Source organism: Octopus bimaculoides, chromosome 12, assembly GCF_001194135.2.
Source record: "Octopus bimaculoides isolate UCB-OBI-ISO-001 chromosome 12, ASM119413v2, whole genome shotgun sequence".
NCBI classification, from domain to species: Eukaryota; Metazoa; Mollusca; class Cephalopoda; order Octopoda; family Octopodidae; genus Octopus; species Octopus bimaculoides.
The window spans coordinates 49,158,378-49,164,490 of record NC_068992.1 but is presented as its reverse complement, the minus strand read 5'-3'; the positions used below and the strand labels follow the sequence as shown (position 1 = coordinate 49,164,490).

The following is a 6,113-nucleotide window of genomic DNA, read 5'->3' as shown; positions in this document are numbered from 1 at the left end:
TATCTGAGCAAATGAATATTGTTTTTATCAGTATTTTTTTTCCTTTTTATTCCTGAGCACCTTTTCACATTGCAGTGTAAGGGATGGGTCAAACCCATAGATAGATAAGAAATAAACAATATGCTTCTTGGCGGCACCATTTTCATCAGCACACTCTTGATACAACAAAGTGTGCAGGAAATTTCTGTCCAAAAAAAAAAAAGAAAGAAAAGAAAAATGAAAGTGCATATGTATATATGTATGTGTGCATGTATATATATATATATATATATATATGGTGCCTTGCTGTACTCAAGAAAACCCAACTACAACAGCAGAATTGATACCAGTGCTGGTGCCACATAAAAAGCACCCAGTACATGCTGTAAAATGGTTGGCATTAGGAAGAGCATCCAGCCAAAGAGATCAAGCCTGAGCACACACAGACACACACACACATTTATTTATTCCACTTGATGAAGAACCTATACACAGCTGTTGCTGAAAAATATTCAAATGTATTATGCTAATTTTAAAGAACAATCTTCTGTAATGGTGTATGAATATAAACTCAGCAATTCAAAACTGGTGTGCAGTGTAAAAACAAATGTCATGTGATCTCCTATTAAAGCCTGTTAACCTTCATCCTTGTGTTATTTTACCCTTATATATATATATATATATGCTCTTTCTAAAGTGGCTGCTATTAGGAGGGTATCCAGCTGTAGAAATGCTCCCAGAAATAGAACATATAAGTAAGTTGTGGTTTCCCAACCTGTCTAGAAGGGCAGTAACTCCAAATGAGAACCGACTTAGACTTTGATATCCAATCCAACCCACATCAAAAATGGAAAGGAGACATAACTAGGTTAAACTTTAATCTTTTCCTCACCTCGACAAGTAATTCAAGCTAACAAAAAAGAAACCTAATAAACCATAGCTTAACCTGCTAGAAATAGTAGCCAAATGTCCTTCAAGTCAAACCCTACTATCCTGAAAAAGAAGACAATTGGTAATTTGGTTCTAGACATTCCTAAGAGGGATGGTCATGGTTGGAATTCCTTTGCTTATAGGTCTATTCACTTAGAATGATCTGGAGGTAAATAAATAGCAAAATTATTTTAAACAGAATTAACTGATGCTTTTGCCCATTGGGAAGGTACACTTGATTAAATTAACTTGTGTTACTCGTATGTTATTTTAGATATGTCACAGGTCTTCATTACATCTGAAAAATCAACTTGTTCTTTGTCTAGAATACATAATTTAAAGCATATCCTTTCTTGAATCACAAAATTCCACACAGTTTATGCTTAAATTTAGATTCTCTAGTTGTAAGTGAATTTAAGATGAATTTACCTACTGGATAGAGAGCTAGTCTGTCACAAGTAATTCCCTACTACAGTACAGAACAAATAAAAGGAAGAAAGATGGGAAAAAAACCAAGACATTGCAAAATAAACTTTCTATTTAGAAATATCAAAGCATCTTTTATTTCTAACAATGAAGTTAATCATCATCATCACCATCATACCGCCATTTATTATTCTGGCATGGGTTGTTGGGTCTGTTCCAACTTAGAATCAAGTCACATGTTCTGGTTCTTCCTCATTTGAGACAGGCAATACCAAACTAAAATATTAATCATTTGTTTTTACAGAAGACGTACTTTTGTCATGGTTTATGCTGGGTATCTTCCCTATCACCAATCGTTCCATAGTCAAAAACACTGCCCCACTGGCCTAATGTTGTTACAAATTCCATGTCCCTTACAGTCTGTGGTCTTTACTCATCATCATCATCATCATCATCAATCTCATTTTCACATCTCTTTTTCAGTGCTAGAATGGGCTGAATGGAATTTATTGCAAAATAAACTCCATTTCTATGACCGGATGCCCTTCATGTTGCCAATTCTCGCCTGTTTCCAAAATAAAGACATGTCTTTGTAGAATGTTGGAAATGATTAACACTGCTAATATGATAGTGACATGCATTTATAATTACCATGCAATATCAAGACAAGCAAAGACAAACATACACACACACACTCATCCACCATACATGCACACATACAGAGCTTTGGTCAGCTCAGGGCTATAGTGGAAGAGAAGACACTTGCCCAAGGTTTCATGCAGCAGGACTGATCCTGAAACCGTGAAGTTGGAAAGCAAACATCTTAACTGCCCGACTATGCCCATATCTACATTGGTATAGAATAAAATTATCAAAGTCAGTTCCTGAAATGAACACCATTTCAACAATGTGACCCATTGATTGAAAATTTATATAATGAAGAAACCTGACTTACATTCTATACTGATGCCATCTGTTAGTCTAAGATTGATCTAGGATGATTTTTAGAGTCTCTGTTGTCATGGCATTTTCTTACTGCAATAAAAAAAGGAAAGAAAAACAAAAACAAAGATTGTTTCAGATATTATTATAATCAAACAGGCTGTGAGAAGGTTTCAAAGTGTTAGATTACAGTACTTATGGGAATATGAGTTTAAATCTGATTACAACTTTCTACTAATGACTGGAACCCTGCAGTCTAGCTCTTTAATCTCTCTACTAAGTAATTATAGACATATTCTTTTATTCTTTTACTCGTTTCAGTCATTTGATTGCAGCACCACCTTAAAGGATTTTAGTCGAACAAATCGACTCCAGGACTTATTCTTTGTGAGCCTAGTACTTATTCTATCAGTCTCTTTTGCCGAACCACTAAGTTACGGAGACATAAACACACCACCATCGGTTGTCATGTGATGGTAAGGGTACAAACACAGACACACACACACATAAATATATACACACATATATATGTACAACAGGCGTCTTTCAGTTTCTGTCTACCAGTTCCACTCATGAGGCTTTGGTCGGCCCAAGGCTATAGTAGAAGACACTTGCCTAAGGTGCCACACAGTAGATCCAAACATTAATAGCTCTAGTGTTAAATATGGCACCTTAACTTATCATCAAAAAAGAGATAATAATTGTTTCTAATTTAAGCACAACACCAGCAGATTTGAGAAGCATACTAGTGATCCTGCCAGCTCACCACTGTGATGATAATAATAATAATAATAAAAATCTTCAGTTTGTCATGTGTGTTTGAGTGTTATACTTTAAATAACTTTAACTATGGAAGAAAATCAAAGACATATTCAAATATAACTAACATAAGGAATCAGTGTTATGAAGGTTTATAAATTTATACATCAAAATAGGAATAACATCACTGACAAAATATGGAATTTCTATGGGTCCTGTTAATAATTATTGTAATGTTAATATAGCTACATTTCTAGGATGGTTTTAAAAATGGTAAATGATGATATAGTTCTCATTAACAATTCTTAGGAGCATTGAACATACTCACACACACACAGAGGAAAGAATTTTCAAAATTACTTAATGGTAGGCGGGGCTAAGTAAAAATGAAAGTCAAAAGCTCAACAATCTGTGAATGCAATTGGTCAAGGAGAAATGAAACAGATTAATCAAAAACAAAAAAAAAACAAAAATTTGGGTGGAGTTAAAATACATCCCTGATATTACTACTTAAGAACTGAGATGAAAGAATTTCCTTAAATACCAGATAGTTGTTTGTCAAGCACCAAGCTGTAAGTTGACAGGAAACTAATAGACATTTTTTTTACCCCTTGTTTACTTTTGTTTTTGTGTATTTAAAGCTGGAGTGAAACAATGAATTATTTATGTATCTCAATACAGGAAAAACTCAATTACAATATTACTTAATAGGTTTTGCACTTATAAACATACATCATAACACATAAAACGTCCCATATAGATGATATAAGGTGTGGCTGTGTGTAAGAAGTTTGCTTTCCAACCACATGGTTACAGGTTCAGTCCCACTGCATGGCACCATGGACAAATGTCTTCTGCTATAGTTCCAGGCCAACCAAAGCTTCAGTGAGTGGATTTGCAAAGAGGAAACTGAAAGAACCATCATCATCGTTTAACCCTCCTGTAACCATATTTCTATCAACACATGCTGCCTGTTTCAATTAATTTTTAAAATAATGAAGAATTTAATAAAATACCTTTATAATTATTAAGCTTGGGTCTGGAACAAATTACCATAAAATTTTGATAAAAATTATAATTGAGACCACTTTAAAATGTAAGTTTGTGCCACAGAACCCAAGTAGCCTCAGGTGGGTTGGCATCTAAAGGATTAACATTCACTTTTCCATGCTTATATTGGTCAGACAGAATTTGTTGAGGTAATTTTTTTTTTACAGCTGGATGCTTTTCCTGTTGCCAACCTTTGCCTGTTTCCAAGGTAATATTCCCTATAACCAGACATTTTTATGGGAGATTGGAAACAAAGGACACGATGATATTTGTTCCACCAATGAAGCTCTGGTTGGACAATGGTTATAGTAGAAGATGCGTACCCATGGTGACAGACAGTGTGGTGTGTGTGTGTAACAGACAGTTGTTGTGTGTGTGTGTGTCCTTGTTTTGAAATTGCATGATGGTTGTAAATGAGTGCCACTGTCATATGAGCAGTGTCGTTCATTTCTGCTATTCTGCTATTTTTTCAGGGAAAAGTCCAACTCATTTACTGTTGTAAAGTTAGAAAAATAGGTTTTCTGTATTTGCTTTTCACTTTACAAATACAGTTCAATGTTTATAATAATGGAACAGTATATTTATTAGAACAAGGTATTTTACATCTGGATAGAGACCATTCCTGCTGCTAGCCATTCAACTATGAAATATGAGTGAACAGGTGAGCGACACTATGTTGTAGTTTGACTTGCGAGAAATAGCAATCAAACATCCTTCCAGTTACTCACTACCATCTTAAATAAAGAGAGGTAATATTTATTCCCTCTTAAACATGGATGTTCTGTTAGAACAAACAATACTGCAGTAGATACCATGAAAGAAGTTCTCATATTGGCTTTATGGTGCACAATGCACTCATGTTATTTCGCTAGAGGGGAGATAAATCCCTGCCATTTCCAGCACCAAGAACACTAGAACACATGATTTCAACCTTCTTTGATCTCCTCAGTGATGGACAATGGTGATGTTGATCATCATGTCTCATATCTTAGTATTTGGTCTCCCTTAATAGAGAAGGGTACATTGGACAATATATCCATTTGCTGCAGTCTTTCATGAAATCCAGCATTCTGAGATCAAACCTAATCAATTCTTTTGATATATCTGCGCGCGTGTGTATGTCTTTGTGTGTTCCTTTATATTTGTGCTCCTCTGAAAAATCACTGATGTACATGTGGTAGTGTTGCCATTTCACCTGTGAGTAAACAATTTGTTGATTTTGTAGCTTCGAAAACATGTGGAATAAGAGATCCATTATTTGAAAAAACAGGTACGGGTAAGTGACAGGAAGGTCATCCAGCTGTAGAACAATGCCTCGACAATATATTTGTCTAACTCAAGCTAACATGATAAACAAACTAATCAAGTATACATGAAGGGTCTCCATACAGTTTCTGTCTACCAATTCTACCTAAAAGGTATTGGTGAACTCAAAGGTATAGTTGAAGATACTTGTCATGAAGTGAGCAGGAACTCATACCTTTCACCAATATTAAGAAGGGAAGTTTTATATCGGGAAAAGATGTAAGCATCAGTGGAAATCTGGTGCTCTTTGAACCTAGTTCATGGAGATATAGGAGTTTCCTTGTAACTGTTGATGTTAGATATAAGTGAGTTGGAAACTGGTCAGAAGCCTGTATCAAATGACACCATTGTTTACAATTGCATGGAAGAAAAGAGGAAAGCAAAGAATAGGGATCTTTTTTAAAACGGGGGCCACATTTTTCATTAATGTTTTACGTAGTGTTTTTGGTACCGAAAGACTTTCAAACTTCGTATACTTATCTATTTTGTGTTATAGAACAGAAAAATATTTTTGTATTCGAATTTATTTCATGTAAAAAATTGTCTTATTTCGATAATTTCAACCAATCACTGACAAGTATTCAGTTGTTTACATTTACTCCTTTGGCTGATTAAGCCATAGCTTCATTTTATTTGCTTTTTTCATTTTAAATTTGCTTTTTTCATTTTCTTTTTTTTTTCTTCGTTTTATTTGCTTTTTTCTTTTTAAATTTGCTGTTTTA

At 34.5% G+C, this 6,113-nt stretch overlaps 1 non-coding gene across 3 annotated transcripts in view; it reads right to left on the bottom strand.

Moving 5' to 3' along the window:
- Nucleotides 1-6,113, bottom strand: part of LOC106875376 (uncharacterized) — a 9,217-nt gene continuing 3,104 nt past the window's right edge. For all 3 annotated transcript variants that reach the window (XR_008265319.1, XR_008265318.1, XR_008265317.1), the window contains exons 2-3: nt 2,291-2,370; nt 1-184 (exon numbers count right to left, since the gene is read on the bottom strand). This is a non-coding gene — a transcript (uncharacterized LOC106875376). The remainder of the gene's footprint in view (nt 185-2,290; nt 2,371-6,113) is intronic.